Source organism: Cnephaeus nilssonii, assembly GCF_951640355.1.
Source record: "Cnephaeus nilssonii genome assembly, chromosome: 4".
Classification (NCBI taxonomy): domain Eukaryota; kingdom Metazoa; phylum Chordata; class Mammalia; order Chiroptera; family Vespertilionidae; genus Cnephaeus; species Cnephaeus nilssonii.
Genome location: NC_137075.1, coordinates 6,071,364 through 6,089,015, shown reverse-complemented (window position 1 = coordinate 6,089,015; position 17,652 = coordinate 6,071,364). Strand labels below are relative to the sequence as shown.

At 40.9% G+C, this 17,652-nt stretch overlaps 1 pseudogene across 1 annotated transcript; it reads left to right on the top strand.

Annotated features, from left to right (window-relative positions):
• The first annotated feature begins 3,981 nt into the window (after nt 1–3,981).
• Nucleotides 3,982–16,860, top strand: LOC307097593 (small ribosomal subunit protein uS11-like; annotated as a pseudogene). The gene is made up of 2 exons: nt 3,982–3,986; nt 16,406–16,860. The product of its transcript is annotated as a small ribosomal subunit protein uS11-like (transcript).
• Nucleotides 16,861–17,652: the final 792 nt, after the last annotated feature.

Here is a 17,652-nt window from a genome sequence, read left to right as displayed (position 1 = left end):
AGGGGAAATAAAAAGATTTAGGATCAGGAAAATAGAAAGACCTGAAAAAGTCTGTGTTGGCCTTGCTTTGTCTGGGTTTGCCTGGGAAAAAAGGAATCAGGTGATTTCATGAAGCACAGATGCCTAGAGGCAAGAATCATAAAGACTAGGTAAGTGGGAGCTTGTGCTGAATCTTGCAACTGGTGCAGTGTTGCTAGATAGGAGTGGGGTGCCAGTGAAATTAGTCAGATCACTGAGTCCTAATAGAGTGATGGAAAATAAACATTCCTAGGAACATGATTCTGCAAGTCCCTAAAGAATATAAAATGAGATCTTTGATGAAAAAAAAAATTAAGAAGGTTGTATGTCTCCTTAAATCTCCTAAAGCTGCAGAGTAATGCTTTCAGAAAACAAACAAACAAACAAACAAAAAAAAAACACATTTAGGGTTACACTTAGTACCCTCAGGTGATTTATTTTTTATTACTTTTGTTTTCTGATACATGTATTTGGAATTGTAAATTTCCCTTTGAGTATCATATTTGTTTTATCACATCCGTAGTCACAGGAAGTATTTTTATTGTTTGGTTTTAAGTGTTTTAAAATTCTTATAATAGCCCTGGCCAAGTAGCTCAGTTGGTTAAGAGCATCATCCCAATACACCAAAATTTCTACTTCAAATAATGTATATTTAGTGGTGTTTTTGCTTTCAGACATATGTACTTTTTTTTTGCTAATTTTTTTTAATGAGCTCCACTTCTACTTCATTGTGATAAGCAAACATAACCCATATGATACTACTTTTTTTCCTATGATTTATTGAGGATTACCAGGTGGTCTGTACTTAGTCAATTTTTGTAATTACATGTGTGCTTAAAATTATATTTTTTGTATTTGGTGGGTACAATATCTTATATATTAAAGAGCTCATATGCAAATGGTCATCACACCCTCATGCCCTGGCACTAGAACTGCTCAGACACTCAACACTGGAGAGAGAGGAATGAGGACCAGCCAGGCACAAATGAGCTTGTGAGAGAGGAATGGGGACCAGCCAGGCACAAATGAGCTCACGAGAGAGGAATGGATACCGGTTAATAATGCGGATTTTTTTCAGTAGGTGGAGTTACACATATGTTGACATATATGTGATTTGATATGTATGCTATTCTGTTGTATTGACAGTGAGCTTCAAAGCTTCATATGACAAATTTGCAGAAAGTGTTAACATCATGGATATTTTTACACTTAAAAATGTCGAATTTGGTGCCAAAAAGAACATTTGCGGGAAGTTTTATTTTGAAGAAAAGTGCTGCTGAAATTTATTGTATACTTTGGGAAGCTTATAGTGAACATGCTCCATCTCAAGATACTTGTGAACACTGGTTTAAACTCTTTAAAAGTGATGATTTTGATGTGAAAGGTCAACTGAAAAAGTTTGAAGACCAACAATTATAAGCATTATTGGATGAAGATGTGTATCAAACTCAAAAACAACTTGCAGAAAGATTAAACATTTCTCAGAAAACAATTTCTGATCTTTTACAAGCAATGGGAAAGATTTTAAAGGAAGGAAAATGGGTGCCACATCAACTGAACAAAAGACATATGGAAAACCAAAAAGTCATCAGTAAAATGTTGCTTCAACGGCACAAAAGAAAGTCTTTTTTTGCATCGAATTGTGACTGGCGATGAAAAGTGGATTTATTTTGAGAATCCCAAACACACAAAATCATGGGTTGATCCAGGTCAACCATCAACATCGACTGCAAGGCCAAATTGCTTGGAAAGAAGACAATGCTCTGTGTTTGGTGGGATAAGGAAGGTGTGGTGTACTATGAGCTTCTAAAACCAGGTGAAACTGTTAATACTGATCACTACCGACCAAAAAATAATCAATTTGAACCATGCTTTCATCGTAAAATGACCAGAATGGGCCAGAAGACATGGCAAATAATTTTGCTTCATGATAACACATCATCACACACTTCAAAACCAGTTAAAGACATGTTAAAGACACGTTAAAAGATCTTGCTTGGGAAGTATTAACCCACACGCTGTATTCACCAGCCCTTGCTCCTTCAGATTAGCACTTGTTCTGACCGATGGCACATGCACTTTCTGAGCAGCACTTCAAAACATACAAAGAAGTGGAAAATTGGGTCTCTGAATGGTTTGCCTCAAAACAAGAAATTTTCTTTTAGAAGGGTATCCACAAATTACCTGAAAGATGGGGAAAATGTGCAGCTAGTGATGGACATTACTTTGAATAAAGCACTTTTGATGTTTCTCTTGAAATTATCATGTTTTCTTTGATTACAAAATTTGTATTATTAACTGGTACACCTGTAAATGGCAGTGCTGTCTGTTCTAAGTGGAAAAGATATTTAGTATGCCCTAGTAATGAAAGGACAAACATCATAAGCATCTGAATAATTCCCCAATTTACTCCTGCTCAATATTCCAGGGTCAGAGTCTAGATATTCTGGAACATCTTTCTTAATTTGAAAGCAGATAGCAAAACAGCAGCTCTACATAGTCTGTTTATTTATTCAATTGCTCGTGTAAACACAGTAATGATGACAGATCATCGTTCGGCCTGTCAATGTGGCCACGCTGCAGCAGAAACCTGTCCTAATGTGAGCCCATTGGCCTTTCCTGTCTGCAAACAGTGTCAAAGACGAAATAGGAGTGATATAACAGTAAATACATGATGGTGAATTGCAAAACATTGATAAAAACAATTGGCATTGCAATTCTCAGAACCCCACTGTATGGTGGAGATACAAATTTTAGAAGGGCAATTCTGCTATCTGGAACTGAGGGTATGTAATTTTCACAGCCTGTGCCCCATCTTGCCTCTATGGAAGCTATTTAGTTTGCACAGTGGGACAGTTCCATAAGCCAACCCACTCATTTTTATGAAGATCCTCAGGGTAAAGCAGTTATACAATTATACATAACACATGGCCTTCAGTGAAGTACAAATAATATAAAATAGGCCATCCAGTCCCATAAAGCAGGTAATGCCAAGTAGTTATGATTTAAGTTCAGTTTAGCAGTGGCCTGGCTTATTATGATAAGACTAGAGGCCCAGTGCATGAATTCATGCATGGGTGGGGTCCAGCCTGCCCGGCCCCAATTGGGGTGGATTGGGGCCCAGCCTGTTGGGAGGAGGAGACGGTGGGAGGTTGGCCAGTTGGCCCACCCAATCAGGGCCCAATCAGGGCTGGACCGGCTGGGGCAAGAGGCCACAGGCGATTGGCCTGTGGGCCCCACCCCCTATTGGGGTAGGGGGGCAATTGGGGGTGGGACCGGCCATGGGGAGGGGCTGTGGGTGGTGGGCCCACCGGCCCCATCCTCAAATGGGGTGGGGGGTGGGGCTGATTGGGGGGTCAGCAGCTGGGCGAGGAGCCATGGGAGGTTGGCCGGTCAGCCCCACCCCCGATTGGTGTGGGGGTGATGATTGGGGGCAGAGTTGGCTGGGGAGGGAGGGGCCACAGGCCGATCGGGGTAGTGGGGGCCTACAGGGGGTGCTGCCGGCTGGGGGGAGGAGCCACAGGCAGTTGGCCTTCTGGCCTGCCCCTGATTGAGGCGAGTGGGCCAATCTGGGGTGGGGCAGGGTGGGGATGGGTTGGGGGAGGGGCTTTGGGCTGATGGAAGTGGTGGGGGCCCATCGGGGGTGGTGCCAGCTGGGGGGAAGGGCCTCTGGAGGTTGGCTGGCTGGCCCCACCCCCTGATCAGGCCGGTTCACTAGCCACAGTGGGCGTCATAGTGACCGGACATTTTGTTTGTTACAGCATTCTGGTCACTGGCTTTTTATATCTATAGACTAGAGGCCTGGTGCACAAAATGTGTACATGAGTGTGGTCCCGAGGCCTGACTGGAGATCTAAGTGCAAGCGTCTAGCGAGGAAGGGCAGTTGCCAGCTGACCTCTGGGCCCTGGGCAACACCTGGGCCCCCCTCTGCCTGAGTCACCGCTCCCAAGTCCCCACGTGGAGATGTGGTAAGTGCAGCCAGACGCCGTGGGCCATAGAACAGCTTGGGCCTCTGGGCTGCCCAGGGGTGCCACATGGAAGCCTGGCAGCAGCTCGGTATCTCTCAGCTGGCCTCACAGACTGGCTCCTACATGAACCCATGGGGACTCTGACTGGCCTCTGCCGCCTGGTTCACCTGGAAGAGGCCATGTGGGTGTGGAGCGGGCTCCTCACAGGCGCCCGGCACCTAAGTGTGGCAGCTTCCCTGGTGCATGAGCCATGGTGACCTGGGGGAAGGTAGCAGGGGGAGTGAGAGCAAGCTCGGCAGACACCCTGCATTCTCACCACACCTCCGTCCCCATCTTCCCCACCCCCAGGTAGATGGAGAGAGGTCTCAGCCCTCCACCTGGGAGCCACGGGAGGTTGGTCTCCACCACCCACCCCCAGTTCCCCATCCCAGTGCAGGGCCTGGCCCCGATCAGGGCCTGGCCCCAGCTGGCTGCTGGTCACCATCTGCAAGACAATTGATTGGGGCCTGGCCCCCCGACCGGCTCTCTCAGTGCCTGGGAACCATGTGGCGGTCCCACCCCCCACTGCCGCTGCTGGTCACCATCTGCAGGGTGATCAGTGGGGCAATCGGGCCCCTGCTCGCACTCACGTTGGCCTGGTGCCGCCCGCTCACCTGCTCCACCATCCCAATGCAGTCCCGCTCTTGTCGGGGCCCATCTCAGCCAGCAGCACCTCCACTGCTGCCCGCTGCCAGTGCCGCATCGCTGACATCTGCCATGTTTTGTGCCACTGCCTGGTGGTCAGCACACGTTATAACGAGCAGTTGAACTGCCGGTCAAACTCCTGGGCAAGGGGACAATTTGCATATTAGGCTTTTATTATATAGAACTTGAGGCCCAGTGCATGAAATTCATGCATGGGGGCTGTCCCTCAACCCGGCCTGCACCCTCTCCAATGTGGGACCACTTGGGGGATGTCTAACTGCCGGTTTAGATACGATCCCTCTCACAATCCGGGACCACTGGCTCCTAACTGCTCACCTACCTGCCTGCCTGATCACCCCTAACCACTCTGCATGACTGCCTGATTGCCCCTAACTCCTCTGATTGCCCCTAACCACCCTCCCCTGATTGCCCCTAACTACCCTCCCCTGCCAGCCTGATTGCCCCTAATTGCCTCTGCCTCAGCCCCCGCCACCGTAGCTTTGTCTGGAAGGAGGACCAGACGACTGAAAGATGTCCAGTCTACCTGGTCTACTTAGCATATTACCCTTTTATTAGTGTAGATAGAGGAATCAATAAAGCCTAAATGGTGAGTAAGAGCCAGTGACTTGAGTGCAAAATAAAGAATTCATTGGGTTCCTTCCAGAAGCTATAAGTTGAAGGGACAGAAATCCTGTTATTAAAAACAAACAAACACAAAAAAAAACAAAAAACCCAAAATTCAATTGCTAGGATAGACTCACAAACTACTTTTCAGTTTTGTTTGTTGAGGAAATGACACCAAATTCTAACAAATATTTGGTCAGCACTCCATCAACACAAGAAGGCTTTGAGATCTTAATGTGGCTTTCTAGGACAAACCAAGTTATCCTCAGCAAAATGTGGAAAATGAGTGTGCTTGTATTTACAAATGAGTTTGCTAAGCTTTGACTTTATAAGAAGACAGAGTTAATTATGAACTAGATTATTGATCTTAGATTTATCAGCAGGCTATATAGCTGGTGACTGCCCCAATTAGAGTCAGCTTCCAGGAAATGAAACAAGATTTATTTACATTTAGAGTGATGCCCAGCTTCTTTGTCACTTCAAAGCATTTAAAAATTAACTTTACTACCAGCCGCCCAAGAGGCATAATGAACCCTGGGAGGGCCTTTGCTCCCTTTCTCCCTCCTCTTCTTGAAATATTTATTCATCATTTCAGCCTATGTTCTTAAGCCTGTGTATTTTTTGCTAAATCCTTGAAAGCTTCTTTCTATTTCAGTTTTGCTCAATAATCTGTACTTTATTTGGTGAGTCTCCTGATAAAGCAGTTTTCTAAAACCTCACCAATTGCTAATGATCACCAGGATAGCTGAGGTGTACGTGCACAATAAGAAACAGAAATCATTCTGGTAAACTTTCTTTGATATGAAATGTTTCTATTACATTGGTCAGTGATAAAGGTTATTAAGGATTACACATGATGGACTAAAGGGGTGACCCAAGACACCACGCTGTTACTTTTCACATGACCATGTGGTTACTTTTAAACAAACACTAGAAATGATTAAATAAATGTTGTATTAAAAATTGCTAGACAGCCAATAAAAATGACCAGAGCAGTAGGATGGCATTTCCATGCAAAAATGGAAGTTTTAGTCACATTTTAGTTTAATACAATCTAAAATTTAACTTAAAATTCTTATAATTGAGACCTGTAGTCTATAATTACTTCATAGTTTTAAATTCATTAGAAGAAAATATAATTTGCTAGCGGCATATGAATGATAGTAATACCTTCCCTGCCCTATTCAGAAAATTATTATAAATATTCAAAATATTTTTGTCAATTGAAAGGAGCTGTGAAAACATGAGATATTTTGGCATTCCATTATTTAATATTTTAATAACATAGTTGCTTATTATTTAATGTGTTTTAGTTTTAAATATTGAAATTATATAAAATACTGATAAAGATTGACTGGTACTTTAAACAAACATAATTAGTCCAGAGGGTCTAAGGGAGGAGTTCTCACACACTATGTCATCCTGAGAACCTTATAGAAAAAACTCTTTGCTTACAATAAAACTCCCCTTAAGTATACTCTCCATCTTGGCGCACTTGGCAGTGTATGCAACAGGCCATGTCTGTGTGCAACCTTTTCTTTTTCCCCAATAAATTGTTTGTGATGAAGGAACACCTGGTTGATATTGTTTTTTCAGTCTACAATACCATCCCTTTAAAATAATTACCTTTTTCTTTTTATGCAATTATTTACAATGTAAAATCTTTCTCTTAAAGAAAACTATACTAGAGGGATTAATAAAACCAAATGGACCTATTTGAAGCATTATCAAGAGTGTCTTTAGTTATAGAGGAAAGAATGAATTATTTGTGTTTAAAGGATTTGTGGGCTTTGGGAATCCATTATGGCATGAATTTGAATAGAATTAAGGCTCTTCCTTCTCACTAATTACAGCAGTTAAGAGGCCAAGGGGTAGGTTCTTGGAGTTTCAATTTTGACTACAGAAGCAGGTTTATCTAGGTTCTAAGAGGCCACTCTTGAAAAATAAGCAGAAACTGACTCTGTGTTTTATTAGAGGCAAAAGCCTATACTTACTTTTCCTATTGTGCTCAGTCTGATGGAAGAAGATTGGTGGCTACACTTCTTGAATTTTCCCATAACAAGATGTTTATCTCTTTTTTTATTGTTTTTTTTTTACATTTTTTAAATTAAGATATTATATGTGTACATATCTTATCATTGCCCCCCACCCCACTCCCATACATGCCCTCACCCCCCAGTGTTTTGCATCCATTGGTTATGCTTATATGCATGCATACAAGTCCTTCGGTTGATCTCTTATCTCCCCCACCTCTCCCTAACCTTCCCGCTGTAACTTGACAGTCTGTTTGATGCTTTACTGCCTCTGTATCTATCTTTTTGTTTATCAGTTTATAATGTTCTTTATTATCCACAAATGAGTGAGATCATGTGGTATTTTTCTTTCATTGACTGGCTTATTTCATTTAGCATAATGCTCTCCAGTTCCATCCAGGTTGCTGCAAATGTTAAGAAGTCCTTCTTTTTTATGGCAGCATAGTATTCCATTGTGTAGATGTACCACAGTTTTCTGATCCAGTCATCTGCTGATGGGCACCTAGGCTGTTTCCAAATCTTAGCTATTGTAAATTGTGCTGCTATGAACATAGGGGTGCATATATTCTTTCTGATTGGTGTTTCTAGTTTCTTAGGATATATTCCTAGGAGTGGGATTACTGGGTCAAATGGGAGTTCCATTTTTAGTTTTTTGAGGAAACTCCATACTGTTCTCCACAGTGGCTGCACCAGTCTGCATTCCCACCAGCAGTGCATGAGGGTTCCTTTTTCTCCACATCCTCGCCAGCACTTGTCGTTTGTTGATTTGCTGATGATAACCATTCTGAGAGGTGTGAGATGGTACTGCATTGTCGTTTTGATTTGCATCTCTCGGATGATTAGTGACTTTGAGCATGTTTTCATGTGTCTCTTGGCCTTCCTTCTGTCTTCTTTCGAAAAGATTTTATTTAGGTCAGTTGCCCATTTTTCTATTGCATCATTTATCTCCCTTTTATTAAGTTGTATAAGTTGCCTGTAGATGTTGGAGATTAAACCTTTATCAGTGATAACATTTGCAAATATGTTCTCCCATAGAGTGGACTTTCTTGTTGTTTTGTTGATGGTTTCTTTTGCTGTGAAAAAGCTTTCTATTTTGATGTAGTCCCATTTGTTTATTTTCTCTTTAGCTTCCATTGCCCTAGGAGCAGTATCAGTGAAGAAGTTCTTTCAGCATATGTCTGAGATTTTGCTGCCTGTGGATTCCTCTAGTATTTTTATGGTTTCCCGTCTTATGTTTAAGTCCTGTATCCATTTTGAGTTTATTTTTGTGTATGGTGTAAGTTGGTGGTCTAGTTTCATTTTTTTGCATGTATCTGTCCAATTTCCCCAACACCATTTGTTGGAGAGACTGTCTTGACTCCATTGGATGTTCATGCCTCCTTTGTCAAATATTAATTGAGAATAGTGGTTTGGGTCGATATCTGGATTCTCTATTCTATTCCATTGGTCTATATGTCTGTTCCTGTGCCAGTACCACGCTGTTTTGAGACCAGTGGCTTTGTAATACAGCTTGAAATCTGGTATTGAGATTCCCACCTACTTTGTACTTCTTTCTCAGGATTGTTGTGGCTATTTGGGGTCTTTTTTTATTCCAGATGAATTTTTGGAGAGTTCATTCTAGGTCTGTGAAATATGCTGTTGGTATTTTAATGGAGAGTGCATTGAATCTATAGATTGCTTTGGGTAGTATGGACATTTTAATATTGATTCTACCAATCCATGAACATGGTATGTTCTTCCATCTGTTTATGTCTTCCTCTATCTCTTTTTTCAGTGTCCTGTAGTTTTCCATGTATAGGTCTTTTACCTCCTTAGTTAAGTTTATTCCTAGGTATCTTAATTTTTTTGGTGCGATGGTAAATGGGATTGCTTTTTTTATCTCTCTTTCTGTAAGTTCACTATTGGTGTATAGAAATGCCATAGATTTCTTGGCGTTAATTTTGTATCCTGCTACATTGCCAAAATCACTTATTAAGTCTATTAGTTTTTTGATAGACTCTTTAGGGTTTTTTTTTCTTTCTTCTGTGAACTTTATTTTTTTCCCCAATTTTTTTATTAAGGTATTATATGTGTACATATCTTACCATTGCCCGCCCCACCCCACTCCCATATATGCCCTCACCCCCCAGAGTTTTGCATCCATTGGTTATGCTTATATGCATGCATACATGTCCTTTGATTGATCTCTTATCTCCCCCACCTCTCCCTAACCTTCCCCCTGTAATTTGGAGGGGTTTTAACTAAGGTGAACACAAATATTACTGTTATGGTGACACCTGAGAAAGATGTTTAATCAGTGTCCATTTAATAAAGCATAGGTCTGCTGTTAATAGTATTTTTCTGTTTCTGAAAGTTTATAGTTGTTATATTTGCTTTGCATTGATGATATTTCATATGTATTCAGATGGTGTAAAAACTCTGCATTTTTTTCCTGGAGACAGTATCCAGAAGCTTGTGGTCAAATGGAACTTGATTCAGTATTCTCATGCTGGGATTTACTTGGTCTTATTAAGGGCCTTCGTTTTTATTGATAGGATAGACATTTTTGGGTCCTTCAAAATGATGATGCACACAGATAATCTGTTTCAAATTGGGACAATAATCTTTTAGTCTAGTGTACATTTTTATTTTTTTTAAATAGACTTTAACTTTAGGGATAATAAATGACCTTTCTTCTCAATTAAAATATTATCTTTTGAGACTTTCTATTTCTGAGTTAACAAAGCAAATCAAGACCAAAATAATTCTAATGAAATGACTACTTTGGTAAATTAAGGGAATGAAGATTTTCATCAATACTCTATGGCAGTAGACAGCAAACTCATTAGTCAACAGAGCCAAATATCAACAGTACAACGATTGAAATTTCTTTTGAGAGCAAAATTTTTTAAACTTAACCTTCTTCTAATGCCACTTCTTCAAAATAGACTTGCCCAGGCCGTGGTATTTTGTGGAAGAGCCACACTCAAGGGGCCAAAGAGCTGTATATGGCTCACGAGCCGCAGTTTGCCGACCACGGCTCTATGGAATCACTAATTTCTTTGAATTAATTGATGGTATATTAAAAATGTCACTCACTACCCTACCATTATAGTGGCATGTCTTTTCTCTTCCAAATGATGAGTGGTACATCAAAGTCTGAATTCAGAATCTGTTTTGAATTTTTGGACACACACTCTGTGTGTCCCTCACTGAAATTTATTATTATTATTTTTAGTGAGATATAATTGCTATATAACATTATATTAGTTTTAGATATACAACATAATGATTTTATATAATGTATATGATGCAAAATGATTCCCACAATAAGTTTAACATCCATCACCATATATAGTGAAACTATTCTTTTATGTGTGATGAGAATTTTTAAGAGATAATCTCTTAGCAACTTTCAAACATTCAATGAAATATTGTTAACTACAGTCACCATACTAAACATTACATCCCCAGGACTTATTTATAAATGGAAGTTTGTACCTACTGACCACCTTTAACCATTTTGCTCATGCCCCAACCCCACCTCTGGCAACCACCAGAGGTATCAATGAGTTCAGGTTTTTTGGATTCCACATATAAGTGAAATTGTATAGTATTTGTCTTTCTCTGTCTGACATGTCTGACATGGCTTGAGCTGCATGAGAAACCAGTAGGGTTTTCAACAGAAGAAAGACATGCCATAATCACATTTCAACAGGCTCACCTTTCTGCTGTGTTGCAAATAGACTACCGGGACAAAGGCAGAAACAGGGAGACCAGTCAAGAGTTGTATTAATCAGCTAGGGCTGCCATTATAAAGTATTATAGACTGGGTGGCTTAACTAACAGACATTTTCTTTCTCACAATCCTGTAGGCTAGACATACAAGATCAAGGTGTTGGAAGGTTGGTTCCTCCTGAGGCCTCTCTCATTGCCTTGAAGATAGTCATGTTCTCTGTGTGTCTCCATGTGGCCTTTCTTTTGTGTGTGCACATTCCTGGTATTCTCTTCTTATAAGGATACTAGTTATATTGAATTATTACCTCATTTAACTGAATTTAACCTTCTCTTTAAAGGTCCTATCTCCAAATATAGTCACACAGGGATTAGAACTTCAACATATACATTTTGGGAAGATACAATTCCATGCATAATATAATATGAAGTGACTGAAATAATGCCAACAAAAGATGACCATGCTTGGACCACAACCATACTAGTGGAGATGGTGAGAAGAAGCTGAGTCAGGCTCTTTATCTGAAGGATGAGTTAGACAGAACCATGCTTGTACCCATTTGTTTTTATTTAAATACTAGAGGCCTAGTGCACAAATTCGTGCATGGGTGGGTCTGGCTGGCCCGCCCCGATTGGGGCTGATCGGGGCTAGGCCAGTGGGGAGGGCTGTGGGACGTCGGATGGCCAACCCCACCCCTATCGGGGGCGATAGGGGATGGGATTGGCCGGGGGGAGGGGCTGCAGGTGGTTGGCCAGCCGGCCCCACCCCTAATTGGGGCCGGGCTGGCCAGGGGGAGGCCCACGGGAGGTCGTCAAAGCAACTGGTCATTCCAGTCATTCTGGTCATTCTGCCATTCTGGTTACTTGGCTTTTATATATATAGATATATTTTTTATTGATTTTAAAGAGAAAGGGAGAGAGATAGAAACATCAATAATGAGAGTCATTGATAGCTGCCTCCTGCATGCCCCCCACTGGGCATTGAGCCCAGGGTACAACCCGTTCATGTACTCTGACCCAAAATCAAACTAGCAACCTCTTGGTGCATGGGTTGACAGTCAACCACTGAGTCCCACCCACTGGGCTGTACCTGTTTTCATGGTCATCAACAATGAGTAGAAGACATTAAACTGTAAACACTGCAAAGAGGATAGAGAAAGGGTTAGGGGGATGGTTATTTCTCTTAGAATTGCTCTGGTTTTTAGTTTCTTAGAATAAGACTGTAGTTTTTGAAATGCTAAACACAGACACTTTTAATAGTTAATTTATATAAATTTCATTTAATTCCAAAAAATTAGAGAAGAAATGATACTTTCAAACTCATTTTATGAGACCAGCATCACCTTGATATGAAAGTCAAATACACTACAAGAAAACTACAGACCAATATTTTAATGAATATAGATGCAAAAATCCTCAACAAAATACTAGCAAACGAAATTCAATAGCATATTGAAAGGATTATACACCATCACCAATAGGAATTCATCCTGTAATGCAAGGATGGTTCAACATATAAAAATCAATCAGTGTGCTACACCACATAAACATAATAAAGGGAAAGAAATCATGATCATCTATATTGATGCAAAACAAGCCTTTGACAAAATTCAACACATTTATATGATAGAAACACTCAATAAAAGGAAACTACCTCAGCATAATAAAGGCCATTTATGAAAAGTCAGCAGGAAATATCATAGTCAATGGTATTTAGGAAAAATTTATCCAATGAGGTGAAAGACTTATATACTGAAAACTACAAAATGTTGCTGAAAGAAATGTAGAAAGAAAAAAATAAATGAAAAGACATCCTATCTTCATGGAATTGAAAAACTTATTATTGTTAAGATGTCAATACTACCTGAAGCAGTCTATAGATTTGATGCAATCAAAATCCCAATGTCATTTTTTTTTGCAGAAATAGAAAAATCCACACTAAAATTCAAACTCAAAGAATCCTGAATAGCCAAAACAATCTTGAAAAAGAACAAAGTTGGAGAACTCATACTCCCTGATTTCAAACTTATTTCAAAGCTACAATAATTAAAGTAGTGTAGCACTGGCATTAAGAGAGACATATAGACCAATGGAATAAAAGAGAGAGCCCAGAATAAACCCTTGTATGTATTGTATAATAACTTTTTATAAGGGTGCCAAGACCATTCCATGGGGGGAAGGAGAGTCTTTTCAACAAATGGTATTGGGAAAAGTAGATGTTCACATGCAAAAGAATGAAGTTGAACCGTTAGCTTACACCATATACAAAAATTAAATCAAAGTGGATCAAAGACCTTAACCTAAGACCTAAAGCTATGAAACTCTTTGAAGAAAACATAGGGGGAGCTACTTCATGACAGTGGATGTGGCAATGATGGCAAGTTTTATGTTATGTGTATTTTACCACAGTTGAAAAAGTCAATTAAAATATTATATTAAAAACAAAGGTAATAAGTATTCAAAATTGATCACTTCCTAATAATTTTACTACATTTTATTATTGTCTATGCTCTCAGGGCTATTTATATTTCTTGTATTCATGTGGTGGAAATGATATACAGGATGGAGCAAAAGTAGATTTACATTGTGAGTACACACAACAGTTTATTCTTGTATTATTATTTATTAATTATTATATTATTTTCCACTAGAGGCCTGGTGCAAGAAATTTGTGCACTTGGAGGGGGTCCCTCAGCTTGGACTGCACCCTCTCACAGTCTGGGATCCCTCAGAGAGGCTCCCAGCACTGCTGCTGCGCTAGCCAGCCATGAGCCCAGCTTCTGGCTGAGTGGCGCTCCCCCTGTGGGAGCACACTGACCACCAGGGGACAGCTTCTGCGTTGAGCATCTGCCCCCTGGTGGTCAGTGCATATCATAGCAACCAGTCATTCTGCTGTTCAGTAGATTTGCATATTAGCCTTTTATTATATAGGATAATGTGTTATTATGGGCAAAGCCTCTAATTCAATTTTTTTTAGGTAGTTAAAAGGAGGGGCAGAATTTTCACTTGAGCCTGAAGCTAAAATTGCCCTTAGCTTAAAAATCTGTATACCACTGAGACACATCTTGGTAAGGCTCATTCTGAACCCCTACACTGTTCTATTATGTGTATAAGTATTTGGAACCATCTTATCTCTTTAGTGAAAGGAACCTTTTGTTATGTTACAATGACTAACTCTATCTCATGAGTTGTGTTTTGGCTTCAAGCCTGTATCCAGTATTCATGCAGCAACTTCAGCTCTTCTGTTCAATATTTACCTGGCATATCTTTTATTTTATTTTCTCTAAATCTTTCTAGATTTTTATGTATTAGATAGGAATAGCCCATGGACACAGACAATAGTCTGGCGAAGGCCTGGAAGGGGCAGGTGCAGGGTGGAGGAGATCAATGGGGAAATAAAAAAAACTAAAACAAAGGGACATCTGTAATATTTTCAACAATAAAGATACATTTTAAATAAAGGAAAATATCATAGTTGAAAAGAGTTTTATGTGAAATAATATAAGTAATTGCTCTACACTGCACTTTATATTCTCAACTCCTCTCAAAGAGATATTAATTGACCCTATGTTCACTTAATGTTAATTGGCCCTATGTTCATTGACTGCAGGACTGACTTCCACCACGCTGACCCAGCACTGACTGCTACAGGGGCTGCAATCAGACCCTGCTTTTCTCTCCTGGCCTCTGTCCAGGCCTGATGGCAGCCCCCTCAGCAGTAAGTGCTGGGTCTCTGAGGTGCCCACAGAGGGGCAGTCAGTGCTGGGTCGCCACAGCAACCCAGCAATGACTGCAGGACTGACTTCCACCACACCAACCCAGCACTGACTGCCATGGGGGCTGCGATCAGACCCTGCTCTTCTCTCCCAGCCTCTGTCTGGGCCTGATCGCAGCCCCCTCAGCAGTCAGTGCTGGGTTGCAGCACGGCCATGGAGACCCCGCATGCCTGACTTCCGGTGTTCAGTTGAGCCTTAGGTCATTTTGGACATTTCAAATCCTGGCTCTTTATATATAGAGATAAGAACAACAATAAACCTACTTTTACTGATTCATTTGCCTCTCAGCATAACTATTATTGCTTGTCTCATTTTTGGTTCCTATAAGTATATTCCTAGTATCACATGAGCTCACTCATCTAGGGGAAAAGATGAACAACATAGACTGAAGAACAAGAACAGCCTTGATCAGACTGTCAGACCTCAGAGGGAAGGTAGGGGAGGGTGGGGACAAGGGAGATAGATCAACCAAAGGACTTGTGTGCTTGCATATGAGCCTAACCAGTGATCACGGACAACAGGGGGAGGGGGGCATGCGTAGAGGAGGGGGTTTAGGAAGGGAATGGGGGGGAGGGGTTGATGACAAATATGTGATACCTTAATCAATAAAGTAATTTAAAAAAAAAACAACCAAAAAAAAACAAAAAACAATAAACCTACTTTTGTCCCACCCTGTATATTGGTATACTACTGCACATTTTTTCTCAGCTCCATGTTCAGTGAAATGACATGGTATCTTGAAATCAACCATAGTAAGAGTATTTTCAACTTGGAAACTACAGGGCTTGATTTGACTTATTGTTTTGTTGATTATTTAGAGACTTAAGAAAAGTATAGGGAAAAAACTGTCACATTGTCAAAAGCACAGAAAATTGAGGAAATACTTTTTCAGTTTTCAAAAACTATTATTCAATTGAGCAAATAAATCACTCATATCATTGATGAACTGAATGAGTGGGACTCCAACATACATCTTTATTGTTTCATTTTCATGTTATCTGTTAACTGAAAGAAAATGCAACCAACCTTCATAATGGAACCATATTTGTTCATTAGTTTTAACATTAGGTTGCCCACAGAGACAAGAATTTAACAAAAATCAATAATGCCATTCTGTCCAAATTAATTCGCTATATGCAATTTACAATTAAAATCATGAGTATAGCTGTAGCTGGTTTGACTCAATGAATAGAGTGTCAGCCTATGGACTGAAGGGTCTGGTTAAATTCCGGTCAAGGGCTCAGTCCCCAGTGGGGGGTGTGCAGGAGGCAGTAGATGAATAATTCTCTCTCATCATTGATGTTTCTATCTCTCTCTTCCTCTCCCTTCCTCTCTGAAATCAATAAAAATATAAATGAATGAATTAATGAATAAACGAACGAACGAACAAACAAATAAATAGATAAAATCGTAAGTAGGAGGCCTGGGCGAGGACAACCCGGTGACATGCTATGGCAAGGGGGTCCAGCAAGGCAGGGGGCGGGGGGGCTGGAAGTCCAGTCGGAAGAACCTGGCCAGCCGACCCCAAACACAGGTTCTCGCCTAGTCTGGGAGACGGCGGTCTTGCTTCAGAGAGGAGCTGGTGAAGTGGGGAAACGGCACCTCGCAAGGGGGAAGAAAAGAAGTTAAGAACAGGTCATCAGCCTCGGACCTCAGGTGGCTGAAGGAGAAAATGTATTTGGGGTCTGCCACATCTTTGCATCCTTCAATGACACTTTTGTCCATGTCACTGATTTTTCTGGCCAGGGAACCATCTGCCGTGTGCCTGGCGGGATGAAGGGAAAGGCTGACCTCAATGAGTCCTCTCCATACGCTGCCATGTTAGCTGCTCAGGGTGTGGCCCAGAGGTGCAAGGAGCTGGGCATCACTGCTCTTCACATCAAACTCCGGGCCACAGGAGGAAATAGGACCAAGACCCCTGGTCCAGGGGCCCAGTCAGCTCTAAGAGCCCTTGCCCGCTTGGGAATGAAGATCGGACGGATTGAGGATGTCACCTTCTTCCCTTCCAACAGCACCCGCATGAAGGGGGGTTGCTGTCTGTGAACAGGACTCCTCAAGTTACTGTTTTCTGTTAGTAAATTGCCTTTGTGTCAGCTAAAAAATAAAATCATAAGTATTGCTAAAGTTGTATGTATTATTATTGTTGTTATTTGTAAATTATGTGTTACATATCCTTTATATCAGTAAAGTTTATAATTAAATCTTTACATATACATTTTTTCCAGAGAGCTGATTACTAGACATTTACCAGCACTCCCTGATCACACCAGTGCTGTGTTGTGAAGTGGGATTGGATCTAATACTGACCCATCAGCCTTTCAATGGGGTCTGTCTTCTCTCTCTGAGATTCAGAGACTACTATTCTATAGAAAATATGAATAATTATGGTCACAAATGTGGCTGCATTTTCTGGTGTTGAGAGACACCAAACTTCCTGTATCCTAAATCACCTTTCTCCATTACCTTCTCCTACGCCATTCAAATTAATGTTCCTATAGCTCAAATGGAACTAACATGATGATGGTATCCCCAGCACTTCTGCCAGAAGCAGGGAAGGACAGTGCTGTGACCCCATGGCTGGTAGACTTACCCACTCATCATAAACCAGGCAGGAAACATGGTCATGCCTATTTAAACAACTCAGTTTGCTACATTTCTGAATACAAACCCCACATCACCATTCCCTTCATTAACCTTTTCCCTCCTTCATAGTGTTCATCCTTTTCTGTTTACTTTATTGTCTATTTTCTCCTCACTAAAATGTAAGTTCTATAAGGGCAGTAACATTTACTCTCTTTACTCCCAGACAATCTCCAGTGCCTAGAACAGTGATGG